Genomic DNA, 25,528 nt, shown 5'->3' on the forward strand with positions numbered 1-25,528 from the left:
CTAGCATCTGCTCACACATGTGCACATACACCTACCCATGGAAACACAAACACATGAAGCAAAGACAACAGCAAAATGTCCTCAAAGCTTCAACACAGGTGGATTTGAAAGGACTGAAGGAAGTGCGGTGTATAAGCAAAGCAAGGAAGAAAGGAAAGCGAGATGACGAAAAAGACGGGGGCACCGCCAAGAAGTTTTGGGCATGCAAGATTACCAACAGGAATTAGAAGTATAATTTAGGCCAGCTGAACCTGAAAATTCTTTAGTCAAGGTCAAGACCATAAATAAAAGGAAGAGGAGTCTAGCATTCCCCAAGGGTCCATGTGGTAGGGGAAAAAAAACCAGCACTTGGCAGCCTGAAGCGCTTGGCAAACTTTGCTGCTCTAAACGTCTGCAAAGGAGCAGCTGCTTCTCCAAGAATCTTGCTGGAAATACAAAATCTCAGATGTCTCCTCCAACCAAACTGGAGCAGGGATGAGTATAGCCAACCACGGTCTGATTGAATCTAAATCCTATTCCTAAAGATGAAACCCATACCTAGCACCACAGTTGGGGCAAGCACTTATGGCTGTATAAGGAAGAACCTATTACCAATCTTCTGGCAAATGTGCATAGTATTAAACAAATTAGTGTATATATATATATACACTATATATATATGTATATATATATATACACTATATATATATATATACATATATATATATGAAGAAACCATGTCTCAAAAAACCAAAACCAAAACAACAGCAACAACGAAAGCCACAAACCAGCTTCTAGGTAAAAGGTAATCCTGGGGATCACCAAGTCTCAGGCCTGCCTTCTGAAGCCATACTTTTCACCAGGACTGCCACCATTGGTCCTCAGTGGCAGGCATCAGACTGTACCAACCTGGCCCAAAGTTCTGTGTGTGGATGAAGCTGGAAAAAGGCATCAAGCACCAGGAAGATCAAAGTTTGGGTGCCGGTACCCACGTAACAAGCCAAGCATCCCCCAAAACACCTCTAACCCAAGCTCTGAGGTTGGTGGAGACAGGAAAACTGCTTGGGCTTGCTGGATTGTAGCATAGCTGAGAAAATGTGAGCACCAGCTTGAGGGATGAGACCCTGCCTCAGAGGAGTAGGCAGAGAGTAACGCAGGTTCAGGCAGCAGCCTCTTCTAGACCCGAGTAAGTGCAAAGATGTATACAACCACATATGGATATGGCTAGGAAGATGAATAATACATTATTTTAAAAAACAAATAAAACTTACATAAGGCTTCCAAACAGCCCTGCTCCCTTCCTCAATACAGCTTCCCCTGGTAACACCTAACATTAATGTTATCACAGATGAGTCAGTGTTTTACAGTGCTAACTGATTTCCACAGTTTACGTTAAGTCCTTGGATGATACCTTCTATGGGCTTTGGCAAGAGCATAATGGTGTCATACACAGTAGTTTCCCTGCTTTAACATCCCTTTGGTTTTAACTGGTGCTTCCCTTCCCTGAATCCATGGCCTACCTCTGATTGATCTTTGTACTTTGTCTGTAGGTTCCTCTTTCCAGAGTGATGAGCAGTTGGAACCACTTAGCTTGTAGCCTTTGTACACTGGCTTCTTTCCGTTATCCTTATCCATCTAGACGCCTCATGGTCATTCATTTCTTTTCAGCACTGAATAATAGCCCCTGGTGTGTATATGTTAGCTCATTATCCAATCAACCAATTACCAGTGGGATTGCTGCAAAGAGTGTGCAGGGGTTTGTTTCTTTGCTTATTTGTAGGTATGCTTTTTTCTTTTTTAACTCACTCGGGTAAAAACCAAGGGCCATCGTGGGAGAATGGTTAGCTGTGTGAGAAGCTGCTGTGCTATTTTCCAGAGTGGCTGTAGCATCCTACATTTCCACCAGTAAAGAATGCATGTGCCCACCACGTCAGAACAACCTGAGTCTGGAGTGCTTGTTCTGGCTTAGTTGTCTTACTCAGTGTTAGACATCCCCCGGGTCATCTGCATTCTCCTCCCATGGAGAGGAGTCCTGCTCCCTGCTCCCTGCTCTCTGCTCTCTGCCTCATGGTTGATCTCATCTGAAGTTCCCTGATGACAAGTCTTATCTAAAATCTCTCATATGTCTGTTTGTTTCTTTATTCTTTTTTTTTTTTTTTTTTTTTTTTTTTTTTTTTTTTTTGACACAGAGTCTCACTCTGTAGCCCAGGCTGTTCTGGAACTTACTATGTAGTCCAGGCTAACCTCAAACCCATGGCTGTCCTCCTGCTTGTGCTCCACCAGGTCAGGATTCTTTTTTTATTTTTCTTTCTTCAGTGAAGCATGCCTGGATTCTTTTCTCTGTATTTGATGTAGGGTGTTCGTTTTCTTATGGTTGAGTTTTAATTAAGAGTTCCTTGTATATAATGGCCACCAGTTCTTCATAAGTTGTATGCTTTTCAGATTTCCTCCTGGTCTCTGGATTGACTTTCATACTCTTGATGATGTTTTCCACAGAGCAGAAGGTCCTAGTTTTAATGCCATATAGTTCATCAATCAGTTCACTCACAAAGCCTCTCTTTTACATTATGTTTAGAGACTCATGGCCAGATGGGTGTGTTGACCCATATGTATAATCCCAGCACTGGGGAAGCCAAGGCATGAGGGTCACACACTTGAGGCCCCATAAAATACATACATGTCAATATACTGTCTCATCAAACAAAATAAAATAAGGCCAAGGAGATGTCCTTGCATGTAAAGGTGCCTGTCACCAAACCTAATGCCCCAAATTCAATCCCCAGGGAACTCACATATTGGAGAGAAAGAACTAGCTCCCATAACTTGTCCTTTGACTTCTGCATGCATGTAATGGAATGTGTGTGTGTGTAAAGGCATGCATACACAAAATTTTTAAAAATGTCAGTGCCAAACCAAGGCCACCTATAGACATTGTAGGTGTTTTAAATTTTATGTTTTATGCAAATTATAGCTTGGACTCACTGATGAATTTTTGTGAAAGGTAAGATGTATAAACTAGATCCCCCTTTTTTGTTTGTTTTGTGTGCATATGTTTTCTTATGCACATAGAATTCATTTTTTTTGTTTCTGACATGCAACAGATAGCATACTCTGACATTAATATTCCATATTTTTCTTGCTATTCATCCATTAATAGTCTGTTGTGATTAAATGCTAGTTGTCCCTATGTGAACATTGTATTGTTTTGATTATGATAGGCACTCAAGTAGAGGTACATAGAGTATAGAGACATAGTTTTTATTGATCATACATAAAACCTAGGATTGGGATGGGCATGAAATGTATGAAGTGTACCTTTATTTTATTAAAATTAATTAATTAAAAAAATTCCAAATTATTTCTCAAGTGATTATATCAGTTTAAACTCCCACTATCAATATAAAAAAAGTTTAATTTTCTCCATATCCTTGCTAACTCTTACTGTATTACACCTTCATTAATATGTGTACATGCAGTTCATTTGTATTAGATTTGCATTTGTCTAGTAACTAATGGTGTTGAATATCTCTTTATGTAGAAAACTTTTATAAAGTAGACACTCAGGTATTTTGCATATTTTGATAGACTATCTTATCTTAGAAGTTCTCTCTGGCAAATCCTTTTTTTCCCCAGCTATATAGTACAAATATTTTTCTCTATCTCTCTGGTTTGCACATTTACTTTCATAATGGTGTCTTTTGTAGATAAGATATTTTCCACTTTGATGGCATCCATTTTATTGTATTTTTGTGGTTCATAGTATTTGTGCCCTATTTGAGGTATTTTTGGCAAGCTGGGTTTGATGGCACATGTCTGCCATCCCATGAGTGAGAACAGTGTTTCATATTTGTAAGAACTGGAACTTGTCCCAAAAGAAAATTTTAAAGATTTTTTTTTTGCCTACTCCAATGTTTACATTTTTATCATCAGTGTTTTCCTTTTGGAGTTTTAGACTTTTGGCTTTTACACTTGTCCGCTATCCACTTTTTAATAATTACCAAACATGTGAGATAGTGACCCAAGTTCATGTTTAACATCTGGATCACCGTCCTTTGATTCCAGCAATGCGTTTTGGAAAACACTAACCAGACACCTTTCATTTTCCTAGCGCCACTACAAAAAATCAATTGACCAGATTTGTGTTAATCTGTCTTTTGACTCAGTGTTTTTTCCATTATCTTTTTGCTACCTCCATGCCAATATGACACTTTATTGATGACTTCCATTTTCCAGCCAGCCTTGAAATCAGATTAGGTAACCGCTCCAAGCTCCTCATCTCAAAGGGTCCATTCTCATTTGAGGTTGTGTTAAAACTGTCAGCCAGCATCAGAGGACTGAATTCATAACAGAATCAATCCCTCCATCTTTAAACATAGACTATTTCTCCATTTATTTAGACTTTCTTTCATCTACATTTGAACGGGCTTTGTTAAGCTTATCCTAAACTACGCTTGCTTCCAAGGTTTAATAAACTGTTCTCTTAATCAGATTGCCACACTTACGAGTTCCTTACTTGGATATAAGACTACGGATTGTTTGTGGTTGTTGGTTGTTTTACTTGATAGTTATTATATGACCTGTCTAAACTTTAGTAGATCTAGTGGCTTTTTAATGGTTCCTGAGTGGAGACAATTTAATTTTTTGGTGTGCCTACTGAATTCTTTGCTCTATTTGCTCTGTTGTCTACAATCCCATGTCTGAAAAGAAAACCCGTGTATTTTATTCAATTTACTAGCCTTTCACACTTATTCTAAGTATCTTACTTTGTTTATTTTAAATCACATGTTATCGCTAACGTTTTGTATTGTTAAAAACTTCTCCGTGAAAGCTCCCCTCTACAGGCTGTCTAGTATTCCATCACATGAGCATAATGTAGTTTACTCAGTTGTCCCTTTAGTGTCAGACTATTAGATGACTTTCATTAGTTTAAATATTGCTATCACAGACCTCTTAAGGTCAAATGTCTCGGCAAGAAAATAGGTCCTGGTATTCTGTAAAAAGTGGCTTCCCAGGAAATAAGCCTTCTATTTATGGAAGTAAGAAGATTTTTTTCCAGAGACTTCTACTGCCTCACATATCTGACAGGCCAGTAACTTAGATATCTTAAGTTAAGTCAACAAAACAGTTTTGCTGTGTTTCAGACACTTACATGTAGGAAAACCGGACGTTGGGCCAACTAGCTGGTTCCTGGCAGTGACAGGACCAGGGTGCAATCGCCTCACTCCTGCTCCTATTTTTATCCTCTCAACTCAGAAGTCCAGAGAGTTTTTGTGCTTCAACCTTGCATATCCTTCTCCAACATCAGACAAGCACTATGGGCCTTCTCATGACGTGTGCGATTCTGTGGTTGACTTCACAGTGCCCTCTCTTTTCTCCAGGACATTTTTCTTCTATCACTTGAGCCAGCCCATGGCAAAACCCCACTGCTTGCTTGTTCCAAGCCTGATGGCCAGGTATTGGCCCATCAGTCAAACTTGCAAGGCTCTTAATCACCAGTTAATACAGGTGGCCACCTGCCGCTCACCTGGACACTGTCCTTCACCCTCTGCTGCCTGATACTCTTCCATTCCAGGGTCCCACTCTACTCCCCTCTGCCTCTGCAGTGGGTGGAGTTCAGTATTCTAGTGGAAGACTGGGCGTGGTATTCTTTCCCTGAATCACCAGGAGAGCACACCTCTTCTGTACTTCTTGCTTTAAGTGGCCCAATACCGTGTTGCTAGGTCCAGACACTGTACAGCATACGGGAAGGCAGCTTTGTCACCTTACACATACCCTGCTGTTTTTGTGACATGAGTGTGTTTGGCATTGCATTCAAACACTTCTTAACAATTACCATGAAATAGGTTCCCTTCTGTCTTAGTTAGGTTCCTGCTGTGATAAAACACCATGGACAAAAGCAACTTGGAAGGAAAAGGGTTTATTGCCGCTCACAACTGTTAATGTTATACTCCGTCATTGAGAGACATCCAGAGCAGGAATTGGAGGTAGGAACAAGCTAAAGAAGACACTGGGGAAGAGTTCTGATCCCCACCTCACTCTCCATGGCTTATTCAGACTATTTTCTTAGACACCCCAGGACCCGACTGCCCAGGGGTGGGTGGCCCTCCACATCAACCACTAATTAAGAAAATGCCCCCACAGGCTTGTCTACAGGCCAGTCTTGTGCAGGCATTTTCTCAATTGAGGTTCCCTCTTGTCAGGCAATTCAAACTTGTATGAAGTTGACAAAAGTAACTCAACCAGGACACCTTCCTACCCTTTCTGGTCCTGAGAATAATGTCTTTCTAAGGATTTCCTTTTTTCTTCCTCCATTTTTTTTCTTCTGTTGCTTTACTCACATACACTACACTAGGCTTTCATGGTCCTTACTCTACATAGTACACAGCTGTCATTTCATGTCCCAGGAAGCCTTTTCATGGCAATCAATAGAAGAGGACAATTCTACTATAGGGGGAAGTAGGAGAAAGTAACAAAGAGCCAGAATTCCAGTTTGATCTGGGCTTGATCTCTGCCATCCTGTGATACTTAAGTGAAGCCTCACCAAAGATAACAGTCTATTTATAGAAGTGCTTTGACCGCTTAAGGGGTGATCTTGGCCCTGCGTGTAATTGAAGAGGATGTCTTTTTCTATGCTCATAGAGTATCATGACTAGATGTTATCTTGACAATGACCTAATCCTAACAATTGGCCCCTTTTTATTTTGATCTGAACTACAATTCAAATGGAATATGAATCCGATGTATTTCTCTACCTACTATGAGACTTTCAGATACTTGAAGACAAACTTTATTCCATCTAGGGATCATCTTTTTCTGAGCAGATCCCCCACAATGGGTACAGATGTGCAGTGTTTTATAAGACTGGAACTCCACGGGTGAGAGTCTAAAACAATAAAAATTTTGTCATTCTCACCCATTCTTTAGGCAGGGATCCTAAGATCAAGGTGCATCAGAGCTGATTTCTTCTGTGAATATGGAGGTAAACCTCTTTTGAAGAAATGCCCTTTTGCTAGTCATGTGGTGGCGTTTCTTCTCATAGGATAGTTTCGCTGTTAACTTGAGTGTTTCTAAATATCTTAGCTGTTTGGTTTTCCTTCCTTCCTTCCTTCCTTCCTTCCTTCCTTCCTTCCTTCCTTCCTTTCTTCCTTCCTCCTTTTCTCCCTCCCTCCCTCCCTTATTCTCTCCCTCCCTCCCTTCCCCTCTTTTTGTCTGTTTGTATGTTTCATTTTAGGCCATGGAAGCAGCTTATTTGATAGATTGTTTGCTTAGCATGCATGAAGTCCTGGGGTCAATTCCCAACAAAATGTAAAGTCCAGATTGGTGCCACAGACCTGGAACCCAGTGCTTCTGAGGTAGAGAAGTTCAAGGGTAGCCGGAGCTCTGTGAGATCTTGTCTTGACTACACAGCAAATTCCAGGCTAGCCTGGATGAGGCCCTGGGATTGTAGTTCCCACAGTGCACTTTGAAGGAGAACATGGTGCTGGGATTCTTTGCAGTGTTTTATTGTCTGTTGTGACACTCCTGGGCTCTATCTGGAACAGGTTGTCTTAGGAACAGGCACAGGGAATTTCAGACACAGATTTTGTTTGAAAAATCATTGGAAACTTCCATTTTCTCTCATGGTAGCACCTGACTTTTATTATTTTCTTGATCTTTGTTTTCTTCTTGTCTCTGTCTCTCTGTTTCTCTGTCTCTGTTTGTGTGTCTGTCTGTCTGTCTGTCTCTGTCTCTGTCTGTTTGTGTCTCTCTCTCTCTCTCTCTCTCTCTCTCTCTCTCTCTCTCTCTTGTCATTCTCTTTCTTCTGTGTGTACTTGAGTCCAGAATTTTAGGACAGAAGCCTTGACTCAAGCAGCTGTAATAGGCTAGGCTCTGGCACCTGTCCCAGTACACCAATTAAAGAGATGAATAATGGTAAAAAGTGGAGAGAGAAGGTTTAATTGGTGCTTTTGGCCAGCAGATATCTTTAGATGTCAAATGACCCCAGTACATCTTCAAGGTACAGATATGAGGTTCAGTATGAATCTGGGAAGAGTTAACATAGGGTTAGGAGGTATGCATAGTCTGGGCCTGTTCAAGGTGCATTCTTGAAGATCATTGTCACATCTCAGGCCCTAAAAGGTGGCCACATAAGAAGTTGCTTGAGGGGACGAGCTGGTTCTCAGAAGGTGCTCTATCCTGCGCCAAAAGTATAAACTCAGAAAATGGTTAAGTCTCCTTGTCTGGTTCTACTGCTCCTGGAATCCAAGGTGACTGTATGTTGGGACAATGACTAGAGACTTTCAGTGTTCTTTGAGGATCAAAAGAAGATCTAAAGTGTCCACAATCTGTGTGTCTTGAGCTTCGAAGGAGAATGACACAGGGTCATTGTTACTAGTCTCATGTGGGTGCTCCATGTGTGGTTAACATGTGTATACACAGAAACAACACTTCACCCAAAATAGAGGACACAGATAAAAAGGAAGACAGAAACACCAGTTCTCATCCTGTTTTAATTAGCTTGTTATGCTTTTTTAAAAAAAAAAAAAAAACAAAGCCAGCTTCCAACTGTACTACTAGTATGTGTGTGCATTGTGTGTGTTTGTGTACAGGCGTGTGCATGCCTTTGTATCTATTGCTTAGCCACCAGGAACAAGGGAAACAGCTTCCCTTGTTTTTCCAGTTGAACATTCATTTCTTGATTTCAGTTTCTTCAGACATGATGGACCCAAGAGACACAGAATAAATAAGAAATAGCTCTGCTCAGTGAGTTCCAAAGTTAGGGACAATTTGCATATGAGCACACATTTACAACGCAGTGTGCTAACAGTGGTAGTGTTAGGAGTACACTGCAGACCTGGCATAGAGAAAAGTATCGACCCACATAGAGCAGGTGGAGAAGACTTGACCAGAAAGGGTTACAATTAGCACAGTGCCTGATGGAGGCTATGGCAGCTGTGTACGCTTTTGAAAACACCTATGCTTTTGAGAATGGTAGTACATATGAGTCAAAATTAAAGAAGGCTGAGTGGTGGGATTGCTTGGAAAGGAGTAGATCACAGCGGGTGTTCTGCTTTCATTGAGGGGTTTTATCACGGTCCGTATTTGACAGATCTTTTTTTGTGATGTTGTAAAGGAGCATGACGGGAGAACCGGCTGAGACTCTCTCTGTTGCAGTGTTTTGGATAAGGGAAAACACGTAGCTATGTTGATGGTTAATGTGAGGCTCGTCATTGAGGAATGGTGCAGGTGAGACCTGGGAGCTGATGATCCAATTGGCAAGGAGGAGGTGTGGCCTGTATCTTGGTCCTGAATCTATTAGCTGAGCTTTGAGCATAGAAGATGCTAGGGTCTAGCTGTGGGAGCAACTGCCACTCCTGGGTGTACACTGACCTTGAGACCCATAGGAGTCCTTCTGGACATGGCCAGCGGCCTTGAAGGCGAAGTGGACCCCCCTCCCTGACTCTCTACCCAAGCTTTCTTCTCTTGAGAGTCCCCACTCAGGGAAGTGTCTCTTCTCAATTCATCCTGTCACACACCTAAGGGATAAAGCTCCTATTGTACAGCTTAACAGGCCATTTGGTTGGATTTATTTGTTTTAGAAACTTAACAGATTTACAATAATTTTCAGTAATTCCACGGAATTACTCTCTTGGGAATTCGAATGTTCTCTAGTAGTTGATGCTTTTTTTTTTTTTTTTAAGAAAAACTAGAAGTAAAACCTGTAACTAAACAGAAGCTTGTTAGTTCTTTATTCAAAGCTCTTGCCATTTTAAGAGATGTTTATCAGTACTTTGATCCAATATAACTCCTAATAAGTCCAGTAAATCCTTTTAACACACAAACTGTGGTGTGTTTTCTTTCCTTGTTACCAGGAAGGGTGAAGCTCTTGCCAGGACCCTGGTGCCCACAGCTCACCTGTGACTCTTGGCGTCTGTCCCCCGTCCTTCTGATACAAGATCACTCATTTCATGGAGGGGGAGGAACTTTTCTGTAATATATTTATTTCAATAAACTCATGGCACATCATAGAACACACCCACTATCCTCTTTAAAAAGACTGGAAACCCAGTGGAGTTAGTTTTCAATTATCACTAGTGTTTTAATTGGCCTGAGTCTCGTGGATTCACCTTTATGCTCTCTGCCCTTACTGTGTCCTGTCTCATTTGTCCTCACACTGTGCCCATGAAAAGGAAACAGATCAAAATTGAGAAGTCACATTTGACTCAAAGACTTACCGCAAATCGGTATTGAGTCAGAGAGAGCCCAGATTTTCCAGTTTCTTTTGTCTTCCTAATTCTATTTCTATCTACTTGTTTTAAGTTTCTCTGCCATTTTTTTTGGGGGGGGGTGTTATTTTTAACACAGAAGAATGATAAAAAGAAAAGTCTTTAAATCTCAACTTGGGGAATCTGACAGCATGAAATACATGGCTAATTGAAGCTTTCTTTGGGGGGCTCTCATGAAACATCCTTGCTTTCCTGGATGCTGGAGTGCTATTTTAGACTCACACCTCAGCGTTCTTCTTTACGTTCCCTTCCGCCTCTTCTCTTTCTCCATTTTCCTCTTCATAAAAATCTCAAGGGGCCAGGAGATTAAGACTATAAAAGGAAAGATTTTTCCTTTGGGTAAAAGTGGAGACCGTTAGCCAGGAAAGCAAGACACTTCACTCTTATTTAGTTATATTTTCTGAATTTTATTTGGCGATGTATATTTTTGGCTTGACACAGTCTCATAGAAGTTGGGCATATTAATGGGGTACACTGTGGCCCTCACGTCATTTCCTCTGTTCTCTTGTAGGCAACTGAGATAAGAGGGGGTGCTAAAGGGCCGCCTAGGTATGTGGAAGCTCCCATGGAAGGTAAAACGAGGGAAGGAAAACCTAGATAATAAACATTAATTTAACTTTTGTTTTTTATCTCAAATAGTGACTTGTACTCTGAAACATTAAAAGGTCATGGGCTGTAACAAAGGCCCAGGGATTTGCAGGTTAAAGACAGGAGCTGGGAAGTCTGTGGGGGGTGGGCATGGGATTTTAAGGCACTTGAAGTAGAGAAAGAATCTCTCTCTCTCTCTCTCTCTCTCTCTCTCTCTCTCTCTCTCTCTCTCTCTCTCAGACACACACACACACACACACACACCACACACACACACACACACACACACACACACACTTACACTCTGAGCTACATAGTCTAAGTAAACAAGCAGTGTAAATCCCAGGCTGCACCCATCCACAGCCTTTGAGTAAGGTTGGTCCTCTGTCATGGTTGAGCTGACCCTCCCGACAAAGGTCCACCGCTGTTAGTGGCAGAGCTGGGCCACCTGAAGAGAGGTATTGAAAGAGCCCAAAACCACAAACAGGAGTTGAGTTGAAGTCATAACTCTGACGTAGTGAGCAAGCTGGGTTTGGAACACAGCTGAGGTCGTTGGAGATAGAGATAGAAGAAAAGGGTGGAAATGGAAGACAGATGACTTCCTTGCTGAGTACATGGACACAGACATGGATTTTTATTTAGAAAATTAAAGATATCACCTGGTCTTTTTTTTTTCTCTATACCTAGGTTAATACAACCAATCACATCAGTTAGTAGGCAAGCCAGGACCTTTGTATCCTTAGTTGCCATCCGTATTCTTCACATTAACAATGAGAGTAACAATAACGCATATTAGTAGCGCTGATAACTGTAGACCAACTATGTGTAGAGTTTATGAGTTTTCATAGGGCTGGTGATGTAAGTGACAAACTTGGCACAAAAGAAGATGATAGGACATGGACCACTCATAAGCCTCAAATATGCTTTGTCATCTATTTGTTGGGGAAGTGACTGACATTATGAGTTCTGGCCTCAACTCTGCCTATGGACAGGAGTCTTTATGATGCAGCAACTGTGGCTTCAGTCCAGGGTGGGAACTCCTGCTGGGCTTGGCTCATGGTCACTGGATGCCCAGCCATGTGGATAGAGAGTATGTACCAACCCAAAAGAAAAGAATAACCCAATAGTGTAATAGTCCAACCGGTGAAAAGATGATAATCAGAGGACCAGCAGACACATGAAGACAAGAAACACTAGCAATGCTGCTGGACTCAGAAGCCAGCAGGGCCATTAAAATTAGAGATGATTTGTATTGCTCTTTTCTGTCAATTTCTTAGTACCTGGGGTCAGTGAAAGGCAAAATCACAGTCCTTCTTGGAGGGTTATAGGTAGGCACCGCTGTTCTTTGGGCCAATTTGGTATCATCCACCAAAGTTTTGAACACTGTATAAGCAAGATCATTTCTAGAAATGAAATTTCATAAACTACTGATATACATAGTTTTATCATGTTGTCGTAGTTTTGCTTAAAATAACAGAGCTGGAAAAATGGCTCAGTAGTTAAGTGCATATGCTACCCTTACAGAGGCCCCTAGGTCCATTCCTAGGGCAACTCACAATGGCATGAAACTCCAGCTTCAGAGTGTCTGATGCCCTCTTCTGGCCTCTGTGGGTACCTGCACTCATGTATACACACAGACACACACACACACACACAAATGCACACATATACAAACACACACCTTTTGGTAAGTTTTTTAAGGCCAGTTTTATTCAGTTATGCCCAAACTTTTGACATTATTATCTACAAGGTTCACACCTGAAAACCTTAAAATCAAGGTACCAAAACAAACAAACAAACCAACCTGGTAAAATAATAATAATTAATTCCGAGCATCCCACAATATTTTACATAGCATATGGTTTGGTATGGGCTAGGTGGATAGCCTTCCTCAGCTGCGGCTGACTGGACATGTCTAAATGAGTCTAGCCTGGTGCTTGAGCACAAAGCACTGGCTGCCTGAATTCACATTGCCTGTCATGGCTCACTAGCTCTGTGACATTTGAGGAATTTATTGTTATTACCAGTATTTCTCTCCACAAAGGGGATAGAACATAGCGCTGCCTTACAGGGCTCTTGTGAGTGAGAGTGAGCTAAAGTGCACAAAGCCCTTGGGGGCAGACACATAGTCGCATTCACAGACGCTCTGTGGTCTGTCTCCCCCTTACCTGAAGGTTCTCTGTCAGTAGCTCTTGTGAACTGTAACCAACTACAGTAACAGAACAGTAAGGAGGACATTCCAGAAATAAACAACTTGTGAGTTTAAAACAACTTTCATTAGAGTGTGTTGCTACAATTTGTGTTTTATATTATCAGCCGTTAACCTCTCCGTGTGGCTAATTTATGAGCAGCACTGCCACAGCTGTGTCACTCTTACCCTGTTAGTCCCCCATCAGCCAGCTTTCTGTCACTGCAACAAAAAGTCTGACGCACACTCCTTTGAAAGCATAGAGGGGTAGGCTTTGCTTTAAGTGTGGGGGTGTCAAAGCTCAAGATTAAGCAATCCCATAGGTTTCTTCTCAGAGAGTGTGGGCATATGTTGGTTCCTGCCGCTGAGGCACAGAGAGGACAAGAGTGGTCCCATAACTCTTGAGGGTGTAATCCCTCAACCAAACAGCTCCCATAAGACCCTATCTCTGAAAGGTATACAGCACCTGCAATTAAACACCACCATGGACACCAAGCTTTCAAGGACAATAGACATTGCAGCAATGCTAAGCAGTTAAACAGCATCCAAATGACCTTCGGGAGGGCACACCATGATTCTGACATAAAATGCTACGGTTATAGAGGGCTGTTCTGGAACAGTGTGTATTCATTCCATTTAGTATAATGAAAATAAAATTATACTTAAAGGTCTCCAAATGTGTGCATGAAAGCAGCAACAGCAATGTATGCAGGGACATATTTAAATAATTAAGTAAGACAAGCAGGATGGAAAATAAGGGGAAAAGTAAAACGTTGCGTTTTATTGTCCATATCTCTACGCCACCTGAGTTTTGTTTTCCACAAGGCAGCGTTGCTTCTGCAGTGAGGAAGTCAAAATAATTTACCTTTCTGGCTAGAATATCATGGGCGTGTTATATAGCCTGCGATGGCTTAATCTAATCTCAATGTTGGATTGCCTTGCAGTTGTTGGCATAGTTTAAAAAATGAATGTATTCAAATTTTGGTTGAGTCTACAAGTATGTAAAACAGTGAATCAGAAAAAAAAATACTCTACCATTTGGGGACGTGACTTGTTTTGAAACTTAAAATTCTTTGGCTAAGTTAAAAGACCTTGTTTTGAAAATAACAGATTTTCGTTTCCTCTCTAATTTTATGACTCTTGGCAATGCAACCTGTGTTTTGCCATGGAATGTTAGAGAAGGAAATGAGTACAGACACAGAGGGTTTCATTTTTGATTTTATTTTATTTTTTCAAAATAAATCCGCATTTCAAATTCTGCCTAGGTATCATGGTGTTATGAAATATGGGGTATTGCTAAAAAAGGTACCCCTGGGAGTGTGGAGAGGGGCTTTCTTGCGAATTCTGAACTTAGGCACCCGTGTCAGAGTCACAACTGGACTGAAATAGTTTGTGAACTTTGCCACAAGGGAAAGGAAACCACAGCAGGTTTCCTGGGACTCTTGGGAGCCCATATTCCCGAGGACAGATAGCGACTCTCGTCCAAGCACGCCACCTGGTGGTCTCTCATGGTAACCTCAGAGTGGGCCGACTTGATTGCAGCTTGATTTTTCAGATGGCGAGTTAATGACGAATCAAAGATCTTATATTTGTATCCAAAACTCTGCAGGATCCTTACATGATAAGAGATGGATGACGTAACTAGTAAACAACGGTATGTTGTCAATAAAGGAGATTACCATGGGGAGTTTTGTTTCTATGCTGTTTTGTTTGTTTGTTTTGGAAGAACAAAGAAAGTTTCTGCAGCTAAAAATGTTTATTTTTAATTAACAAATGATAACTACACAAACTTATGGAATTCAGCATGATACTGTCAAACGAGTAAATAAAAAGAATAGGTAGGACAAACCTATCACCAGAGTCAGGCCTGGACGTTCTCAGCTGGAATCTCAGCTACTCTTTCCACAGGGCTGGGACAGGAGGATGGCTCGAGCCTGTGAATTTAAGATCAACCAAGGCAGTATGGCAAGACTTCTTACCTCTAAATAAATAAATAAGTAAATTAATTACTTAACTAATATATGCCTACTTACTTTTATAGACAAGATATTAAAAACACACCTTCTCCCCATGATTGAAATCTATGTTAGTATTAACTACCATGGCTGAGCTACGCAGTAAGTCATGAAGGCTTGCTCGTCCTAACTGAACCGATACATATCCTTTGCCATTTGGCTCCCTGTTACCCGTGTCCTTGCAATCATCCTCATCATCCTGAAAATGACTGCTAAGCTTTACTTCTATGAGTTTGACGCCTTCAGAGCCCTCAAATAAGTGGGACCATGCCGTATCTGTCTTGCTGCCTGGTGTACTTCATCTAGCCCATTGTCCTTAATGACAGATTTTTCTGCGCCCACGGCAGAATCTTGTGTGTGTGTGTGTGTGTGTGTGTGTGTGTGTGTGTGTGTGTGTCACATGTGTGTGGTGCATGTGTGCATGTGTGTGTGTGTGTCGCACATGTGTGTGTATGTTTGTGTTGCTAGGACCCAGAACCTTACATATGATAGGCACATACATACAGTACCCACTAAGCTACTGCCCCGTGCTCTCTTTTTTAAATGCAGGCTTCAGTTTCCTTTTTCAAAGATGAGTCTCCTTTGAACCTATGTATAATCTCATGTTATTCCTAACCCAACTATTAGTTGGGTTAATATCTTTAAGGTGGGTTTTTATATTTTGAAGTTCGATATATTTCACCAAATATCTTGTACTGATGTCAAGTACTGTTTTGGTCGCCTAGGATATGTAAAGGGATGAAACAGACAAAGAGACTCCTGTTCATAAAGGCTGCACTCTAACAAGAAGGGTAAAAATCAATATATACTCTAACAAGGAGTTCTAAGCAATATATTACTCTAATAAGGGGATGTAAGCATTCTATTGCATTACAAGACCAGCATGAGATGGGGAAAGATAAAATTAGAATAGTTAAAGGAGAATCAGAGTTACTGTAATACAAGGGCGGTTTGTAGTACAAAGTGGGTCCGTCAAGATAAGCTCCTTTGACAAGGGGAGATTTGAGCGAAGACTTGAAAGAGATACAAGACTTAGCTGAGAGATTTTTTTTCAGGAAGAAAGGCATCCAGGCTAGATGGGTGCTTCTGCATTTCTGGTCTACAGAGAGGCACGAGAGGCTGTTTGGGAGAAAACGAATCAAAGAATAAAAGTGGATGAGGTGGAGCACCCAGGTGGCTCCTAGGAGACTGGATTGTGCCATCATGGGGGGACTTGGGACTGTCTTTGAAACTTTAGCTTTCACTCTTGAGAAAGGTGAGAAGCCACCCTAGGGTTCAAATAGACCAGTGCCCGAGCCAGCTGGATTCTGTGCTGAGAGCCCGTCATAAGGAGAGCGGAGGCGAGCCATTGGAGCACATCATAGCGTAATCGGTGTTCACTACTTTCTGGGTTCTTCTTTCTTCCACCCTTCTCCACCTGTTCAACCCCAGAACACTAGTTAAAAAAGAAAAAAGATGAGTAGGAGAGGAAAGAGATCTCTGCCTAAAGGGGACAACTTTACCGTTACATTACTCCCTGCTGATTAGGGGAGTCGGTTCACTGATGCGAGTTTCATCTTTGCTGTCAGGATATCTAATTTCTTGTTTCTAGTTTCATGATTCTTCCGTGACATGACTATGTTAACAAGCTACAGCCGACAGCCAGCCAACAACCCATCATTGGGGTCCTAGCTTTTATATACACTCTGAAAAGTCCCCAGAATTCCAAAAGTCACACTATGGCAGAAACTGTCTGCAAATGAGGCAAATCATAGTCAGCTGCTGTAAAACAGGCCCATATACCCACATCTGGGATTAAAACAAAAACATATTCTTATAATATTTTTTGTGTTTCTAACAGAAATCCAAATTCCAGAATGGTCACTACATTGTAGTCACCTAAAAGGGAGGCAGTACTAGCCATGTCTTGTATAACAAAGAGGTAAAGTGACCAAGTTTTGGATGTGTCCTGAAAGTAAAGTCAGCATTCTGACAGATTCAGGACATCAGTAAAAGAGTCTTTCCTAAATTATCATTATTGAGATGAAACTTGCATAACTTAAAAAGTACATTTTGGTTTTTTGTTTTGTTTTGTTGTTTTGTTTTTTGAGACAGGCGTTCTCTGTGTATCTCTGGCTGTCCTGGAACTCACTCTGCAGACCAGACTAGCCCCAAACTCAGAGATCCACCTGCCTCTGCCTCCCGAGTGCTGGGATTAAAGGTGTGAGCCACCACTGCCTGGCTCAAAATGCATAATTTTAAAGCGTATGACTCAGGGGCACGCATTAGATCTGTGCTCCTGAAACAAGTGCCTAGGGTACATCATCATAAATGAAGAAAGGTTTATTTTGCCCATTGTTTCAGAAGTTTCAGCCTGGTCCAAGGTCTAAGAGAGAGGAAAACAACCCCCCATACCTGTGTGGAGTTCAGAGGAAAGCTTGTAGCCCCCAACAGTGAGGCAGGAGGGTGAGGAATGGATGCTAATGTCCGAATCCATGAATCAGTCTGTTTATACAGCATAAAGCACCGTGGTGTTTACAAAAGATATTTAGTGATGGGGTTGGGGTGGTGGCTCAGTGGGTAGGAGGGCTTGCTGCACAAACATGAGAACCCAAGTTCGAATCCCCAGCACCCACAGAAAACATCAGGTGTGAGTATGCTATGCCTGTAATAGCGGTGCTGGTGAGGGTGAGTACAGGAGAATCCTGAGGCTCGGCAAGCTTCTAGCCTGGGTCCAGGCTGTCCCTGAGACGACATCTCAAAGGAATAAGATGGAGAATGATTGAACAGGACACCTGATGTCCTCGTCTGGCACTGTGTGTGCATGGGCACGTGTATGGATACACACACGTGTGTACACCCCTCCTCCAGTCACGGTTCCCTTTCTGTGACCCGCATCTTATGGAATCTGCTGCAGCATACCCTACCACAGCTCCAGCAGAGTCCCAGCATGCAGAAGGCCTTCTCCTCCTGTGGAAAGAATGGATAGAAAGCTCACTGTCAGGCTGCAGTCAAGGACACGTGATGAAAGCTCACCTTTCATAGGACAGCTTTTGCTCTTGTGAGGCTTCTGACCCTGAGAACTGAGTACCTATTACATGGACACTGAACAGGACACATGATGTCCCTGATGTGCTTATGGAGCTTAAATTTAAGTGGGTGTGATCCATGGGAGTAAGGCTAGGCCTTGAATGAAGATAAATATTGGAATGAGTTATGCTCACCAATATAACTGAAAATTGTATTTAGAAGTAGGTTCTTTATAAGTAAGCAGACTCCTTTTTTAGCCCATCACATTTGAGGTGTGTGTGTGTGTGTGTGTGTGTGTGTGTGTGTGTGTGTGTGTGTGTGTGCATAGCAATACTCATGCTATGTGCGTGAGTATTCAAGTGTATGTATGGGTGTGTGATATACAGAATGTGTTTGAGCATATATCAATGTGGTGTATGTAGGTGTGTGCATTCCTGTGTGGTATGTGTGCAATTGGGTGTGAATATATCTGTAGCGTGCATGTGTGTGTTCTGTGGTACATGTAGGGAGGTCACAGGACAGCTTGCAGGAGTTGGCTTTCACCTTCACTAGGTGGGATCCAGTGATAAAGCTTAGCTAAGGTCTGATGGCAAGAGTCTTTACGTACTCTGCCACCTCATCACCCCTCTCTTTTAACAGTTAGGAACTAATTCTGCCATGCTGACAACAGAGCAGAAACTAACTAATGTGCCCATCTTGCAAGTGGCCAGTTTCATGGGCCATCATCAAGCAAATGCCACCACTTTCAATCGTCATGATGCCGTAGGCCGTGATTTTGGTGTGCAAGCCTACCTATCTGCTGGCCTGTGCGCACGCTATGGAAATGTTTCCACCTTCCCAGATCTTACACTGATTCTTGAAGTTCTGCACAACACTTGTGCCCGACAGAGCATCCTGAAGTGATGCTGGAGTTTTGAAGGTTCACTCTCCAGTGCAGCCACCATCCTGGGGCGTCAAGTCAGATCTTGAGATTCAGGCCCCTGTGACTTACGGGACTGAGTTTTAAATTTTATTTAATCGGAATTAATGTAAACTTAAATTTAGATGACCACTTGCAGCCACTAGCTAGCAAGCCTTGCCTAGAGGTCCCCTGTGTACTTCTCGCGCCTGTAGAAACCCAGCTGGAAGTTATTGACTTTCTGGACCAAGGCATGCCTTTGATGAAACAGGAAGTAAGAAGAAAAGAGAGCATGTCCATCTAACACTGGTAGGGCCATGACAAAATGTCATGTCTAAGTATATGAAATTTATAAATCAAGTTGGCACAGTCTTAAATAAAATATCTCCAGCCCCATTTCCTGTTGCTCCTTCAGAACAGTCTAGAAGGACAGTGCAAATTTAGAATTCCTAGACTCCCAGAGTCCTACCTCAGAGCATGGTTGTACGGTGGCACCTGGCCTCTGACACCATGCATATATCTGGTCTCTGTGGGTAGCCAGGAAAGCCAGGTGGTGGTGGCTAATGCCTTTAATCCTAGTACTTGGGAGGCTAGAGGCAAGTGGATCTCTATGAGTTCAAGGCCAGCCTGGTCTACAAAGTGAGTTCAGGATAGCCAAGGCTACACAGAGAGAACCCTGTTTCAAAAAACAAAAAACCAAGCTGGAGCTTAGAGACCATCTTCAGGCATCCCCTACAGCTCTTATGGTATTATTTTTCTGCATGTGGATATGGTAGTGGCGTTGCTGTGAAGACAGCACATAAAGCTATGCAAAACAGGCACATCATATGAGCTCATATGTTGATTTGAGGACCAAGCTCCCCATGAGGACAACCACTATGGTTTGGTCAATACCTTTTGAGATTCTGAGTGAACACAACTTCATTGCCTATAAAATGAGGGATAATCATTTGTTTTATTTCTGTTGTTTGTTGTTTGCTTTTGGTTTTTGTTTTTCTAAATGGACTTGTGTTGACTTCTTCAGAGGCAAATCAGAAGCAAACTTTGCTGGTGCTCTGGATGTGCTAAAGAGCTGAAGCAAGGAACAGGTACCAATGTGACATTGACCAAAGGTTAATAAGCAGAGTTCACATCGTTAAACTGCTCATTTATTTACCATCACTGAACGTTCTGGAAGTGTGTCGTGGCAGACTTTGTGTGCTTGGATTAATCATTTATGCCTAAAGAATTAGTAAGTGGAAGATAAATTACAGACTGCTTTTAATCCATGCTTTAAAAAAATCAGTCCAATGAGTTCCATCCGATTGCAATAATTAGTTTTTTTTTTTTTTAAATCAAGCATAAAGTGTATCTGGATCATGATTTAAATAAACTCTCAGGTGATTTATGCTTTCTGGTATTAAAGTAGATAGAAGAGGATTAAAGCAAGAGTTGCGCTTTTTGCACACATGAATATATCAGTTGGGGCACAGCTTCTGAAGCTTTATGTTTTATTTTGTCTGAGGTAAGGCTTGATGGAGCCCAGGCTAGCCTCACACTCACTGTGTAGCCAAGACTCGTGTTAAATTCTTGATCTTACTTACAACTCCTGCCTCTCAAGTGCTGGAATGACAAGCATTGGGATTATAAGCCTGTGGTGTCACACCCAGCTCTGAAGTATGTATCAGTATCAGAGACAGTAACCGAGGTATCACTTTGGGGGCGGAAGAGAGGTGTTGCCAGGGTTGCCACTGGTAGTAAATGCCATTCGGTTACACTACCCTTACATGTCACAGCTCCCTCTTGTGGTGGAAAGGGCCAGGTACGCAGCCGATCTGACTGGGTGGAACAGGAAAGTGACCACTGGGATTGAGATGGTCCGCAGAGCTCTCTATGTGTAATTTACATATCTCCCTGAACACAGAGCCCTTGTTTTCTGAAGGTCTCAGGCCCACAAAACACTATGATTCGTGACTGCAACTGCCTTGCCAACAGTTTACCTGCCTCCTTAACTTCTTCCCTACTTTGGCCAGGTTAGAAGCTTTCATGTTTAGTTTTTGTATCTCAGAAGTGATAAACTGATTTATATCAATGTAAATATTTTCCTAAGAAGCTGAAATGTGTTTTCTCCACACCCTTATTTTCATACTTGGGAATGCCTGCCAACCTTGGGAGTGGTTTCAGGAAATCCTCCTCCTCCTCCTGCTCCTCCTCCTCCTGCTCCTCCTCCTGCTCCTCCTTCTCTTGATCTTCCTCCTGTTCCTCCTCCTTCTCTTGCTCCTCCTCCTGCTCCTCCTTCTCTTGATCTTCCTCCTGTTCCTCCTCCTTCTCTTGCTCCTCCTCCTGCTCCTCCTGCGATTCCGTTTGAAGGCACCATCTTGCCTGTGTAACAGCCTCTGTAGTCACTGGCCCCTAGGCTCTCTAGCCTGACAGCTTGGGTTGTCCATGTTAACGGGACTGCAAAGAAATGCATGCATTGCCATAGAACAGCACAAGGGCAAGTCAGGATCATAAGATTGGGGGCATGAAACTGCATACAAGAGAGGCTGGGAAAGAGAAACAGGCCAGGCTCTCTCTGTTCTCTGCTGGGGAGCAGGGCACATGGATGTGGGATTGCTGCTGGGGAATAACTTAAAGTTTTTATGTTCTTCATTTCCTCTACATTCTTGCCCACAGGAGAGCCCTGGTTTGAGCGGGTGTCATCCCAACTGTAGAAGGCTCCATCTTGTTACTATGTGCTAAAGCATGTAGTAAAATTTCCATCAGCAAAAGACCAACACTCTGAGATATTGAACTGGTAAATAGCGAGTATTCCATGGAGAGGTAATGATTTTTCTTGTTAGGCTTCTCAAATACATTTTAAACACCTTTTAAAGGTGCAATAAAGCTTTCATTTAAAAGATAAGACTTGACTATAAGAAAACACTAAATGAAATAGGTGCTACTAATACACATTTTGTCATTGTTTGGATAGCAGTTAGGTGCCATCAGTTAGGTGAATTACAAGCTATGGGCATTCATGGCTCACAGTGTTAGAAGCTGGGACGTGCGAGGTGAAAACTCTGGCAGCTCAGGCTTCTAGTGAGGGAAGACTTGGTCTTTACTGCCTAGAAGACATCTTCTCACCATCTACGAAGTATGTGCTCATGGCCAGAGGAGCAAGAGGACTCTGTTGGGCTCTTTTACAAGGACACGTGACCTTGTTACACTTCCTTCTGCCCTGTGAGCGTTGAGGAGCAAGGCAAGAGGGAGACTATAGCATCCTGTGTAGGGTGTCCCCCCCACGTTCACAGCAGCTCTCCCCTGGGTCTTCTACACTGTCAGTCTGAGGCATTTCATTATTCCAAGTGGATGGTCCATCTGTTTGGATGTGTGGGAGGATGTGATTCCAGGGCTGTGGGGAAAAGGCTGGCCTCTTGGATAGCCACACTCATTTTAATGAAAATGTACAAACTTCTGATTTATAGAAAATTCTGTAATTTTTTTTCTACTTCTCTCTGCAAAAATTTAAATTTTTCTTGCTGCTGATATCTGGAGCATGGAATTTTCCATCATCTCTTAGCAGGAAAAAACAAAAGCCTCTTTCTTTTTTTTAAAGCTTTACTTATGAAAAATATTTATTTGTATATTTTTATGTATATAAATGTTCTGTCTTAATGCAAGCCATAAGAGAGAATCAGATCCTATTACAGATGGTTATAGGCTACCATGTGGTTGCTGGGAATTGAACTCAGGACCACTGGAAGAGCAGCCAGTGCTCTTAACTGCTAAGCCGTCTCTCCGGCTCCCAAAAGCTGATTTCTAAAGGAAAAAAAAAAAAGGACCAATACACAGTATGAACATTTCTCAGTCATGCAGACAGGGTGCTGATCCTAAATCTACTCATGTTTGTGTGGAGATTTGACAAGGCCATGGGGACAGTACGTACACGTTGAGATTTAGTGTACTTTCTGCCTTCAGTCTGTCATTTGGTCCCTGAGGAGGAAAAAGAGAGATGGCAAAGACAGTGGAGATGGAGCAGGGATGTCTGTGGGAACAATTTTTCAAAACCATCCCTTGTGGAGAGCAGGTAGCAAGACTGAGCACAGTATTTTAAGGGAGCTGTGAAGAGTTCTTTGCAACTAAATATAGGATGCCTGTAGGGGTGTGATAGGAGAGGAAGTTTCAGGAAGTACCCCTGTGTGGGGTCCTAACCAGCATGGAGAATAATCTTGGTGTGTGTTAAACCAGTAAGGATTAACTTTGAAAAATTTAGATAGAATCCAGGGGCCTGGGATAGAATAGTTGCTAAGCATGTAAGAGGCCCCCCTCCAGCAAGAAAAAAATTAATGTATAATTAAAAGCATGATTGGTAGACATGTGCCTGTCACACTGGTGGGAAAGAGTGTCATGGTTGAAGCCATCAGAGGCACCTGCCAGAAGATGGAAAGAATACTGCTGCCCCTTGAATAACCAACAGAAGAAAAGATGGTGCTTCCCTAATGCTGTACTGGGGCCATCCATTGTTCCTGAGAACAAGGGTTGCTGGAGAAGAGCAAATACGGAAGAGCTGAGGCTGTGCACCAGTGTGTCCTCAAGGAGGGGATTCGGGTATAGCCCAAAGTAAGCAACATGGGTCATCCCAGCTTGGGAAAGTACCTGGCTTTCTGAAACTTCAGACTGGCACTTTGCAGCAGGCATTATAGGCACCCAGGATGTGTTTAGAGTACAAGCACCAAGCAACATCTTGTCCAGATACAATCTTCTCTGGGTACCATATTTGTCCTCCTCGCCAGCTTCTCTATTCTGAACGACTCCTGCCCAGGAAGAGCAGAGTGTTGAATTGGCTACTTCTAAATGCCATCTAGGCTGATGAATGCCACAGGCTCCTCCACAAACTCACGTTCCTTGGCCATTAGCATGAATTTCAGTCCTTGGCTTTTCTTCTATTGGTTATTCAAGGGGCAGCAATATTCTGAGACAAGAGCTTCACTGTGCTGGAACTTATCCCTGGTCATTCTAGATCTAATGAGAAGTGTGTGTATCACCTCTGGGTACCTGTGTGAAGGGCTGTGATGTGTGTACTTGTGGCTGTAGGTCAGCTCGCCCATGCAGGTCCATGAGGAAGGCAGATTTAGACATGGGAATGTCTTCCTAAAACATTTCTCCACCCTTTGTTTTTGAGACATGGCTAGACTGGCTGATCAGCCAGCTCCAGGGACCCACCTGCCACTGAGTCTCAGTTCTTTTTTTTTTTTTTAAGTCTCAGTTTTTATATTATAGTCATCTTACTATGCCTGGCATTTTATGTGGGTGCTGGATTTAAACTGCAGTTAAAAGGATCATTGCATCGACTGATCTTCATAAGGACATTCAGACTGTTAAGATTAAGGGATTAATAATTGTTTCTCTTGTAATAGTTAACTGTGTTATAGAGTTCTTATCTTAAACCAAAATGGGAAAGATGTAGAGGAATTTTAATCCAGCAGCACGGTTGCTCTGGCAAGGGATCACATCCAAACCTTCTAGGTCTGTGTGATCCTGCTGTACTGCAGACACACTCTGGATTACAGTGTGATCTGTCTGGAAGGCAGGCACGCCCTTAGTACATACTTTTAATTCCAAACAGTGAAAGTAAGATTAGTTTATGGAAGGAAGCAGGCATGTTTAAAAGTGACATCTAATTGAGGGGCAGACAAAGTGATGAATCAGAGAAAGGTTTCACAGAATGAGTCAGAGATAGGATATGCCCAACTCTCACTAGAACAGGCCAGGAAAGGGAACTGAGTTCCACGCAGCTCAGTTGAGTTTGTGCAGGTCCATTCAGTTTGTGCAGTCAGTGCATTTTTATTTCATGGAGTTCAGAGGCAGTTTTTCCAAGCAGAGCAATTCAGTCAGAAGCTGAGAGAGGCCACTTTGAATCTGTCAGCTTGGAGGAATTTGAGCCAGACCCGCTGAGTTGAACCAGCCAGCCAGAGTTCGGAAAGAACTAAACAGGGTGAGCTTATTCAGCAGTAAGTCTTGGAGACTGAAAACATCCTAGGCTTACATTAGCAGGTAGAGGCTGGAAGCTGAAGTCTTCAAGATCGCGGCTTGCCGATTTGATTGTGTGGAGGTTAGAAGCTTCAGGACCTGGGCCTAGGGATAGTTAGATAGAAACTTGAGGGCTCAGCCCAAGCCATGTATTCACAAAGCTTGAGTATGGCTCTCTTCTCATCCCCTCTTCTGAGGAAAAGCAATTATGAAGGGAACTCAGTGAAGGCCTAGAAAACTCCTCTGGTAAATAGTTCTAATAGCATAGATTCTGTGCTGGGAGTGACAAGCGTAGTTAGGTATCTCGTTAGAACTTGCAAGAGGGGAAGGGAAGGCAGGCAAGCGATTTGAGCATCAACACAGATTTTTTGCTTGTGTAAACTGTTACAAGCTGAACTTAGTCAGAGGTGCCATCCCTGCTAAGTGCTAGAGTAGTGATTTGATCCTCCTGAGATGAAACACTCAAACAATAAAATAGAGTCAACACATATTATGTTGTTTTGATACCATAGGCTAAATGAATGCCTTTCAGGAAAGAAAGCCTCGCGTTTGAAGAAGTTCGAGTTTATTTTAGAAGATACACAATTGCCGTGTA

The 25,528-nt window shown here is 42.4% G+C and overlaps 1 protein-coding gene across 2 annotated transcripts in view; it reads left to right on the forward strand.

Moving 5' to 3' along the window:
• Positions 1 to 25,528, forward strand: part of PLD5 (phospholipase D family member 5) — a 324,914-nt gene that overhangs the window by 31,395 nt on the left and 267,991 nt on the right. The window lies entirely within an intron of this gene.

This window comes from Acomys minous (genome assembly GCF_964271855.1).
Source record: "Acomys minous genome assembly, chromosome: 1".
Taxonomy (NCBI): domain Eukaryota; kingdom Metazoa; phylum Chordata; class Mammalia; order Rodentia; family Muridae; genus Acomys; species Acomys minous.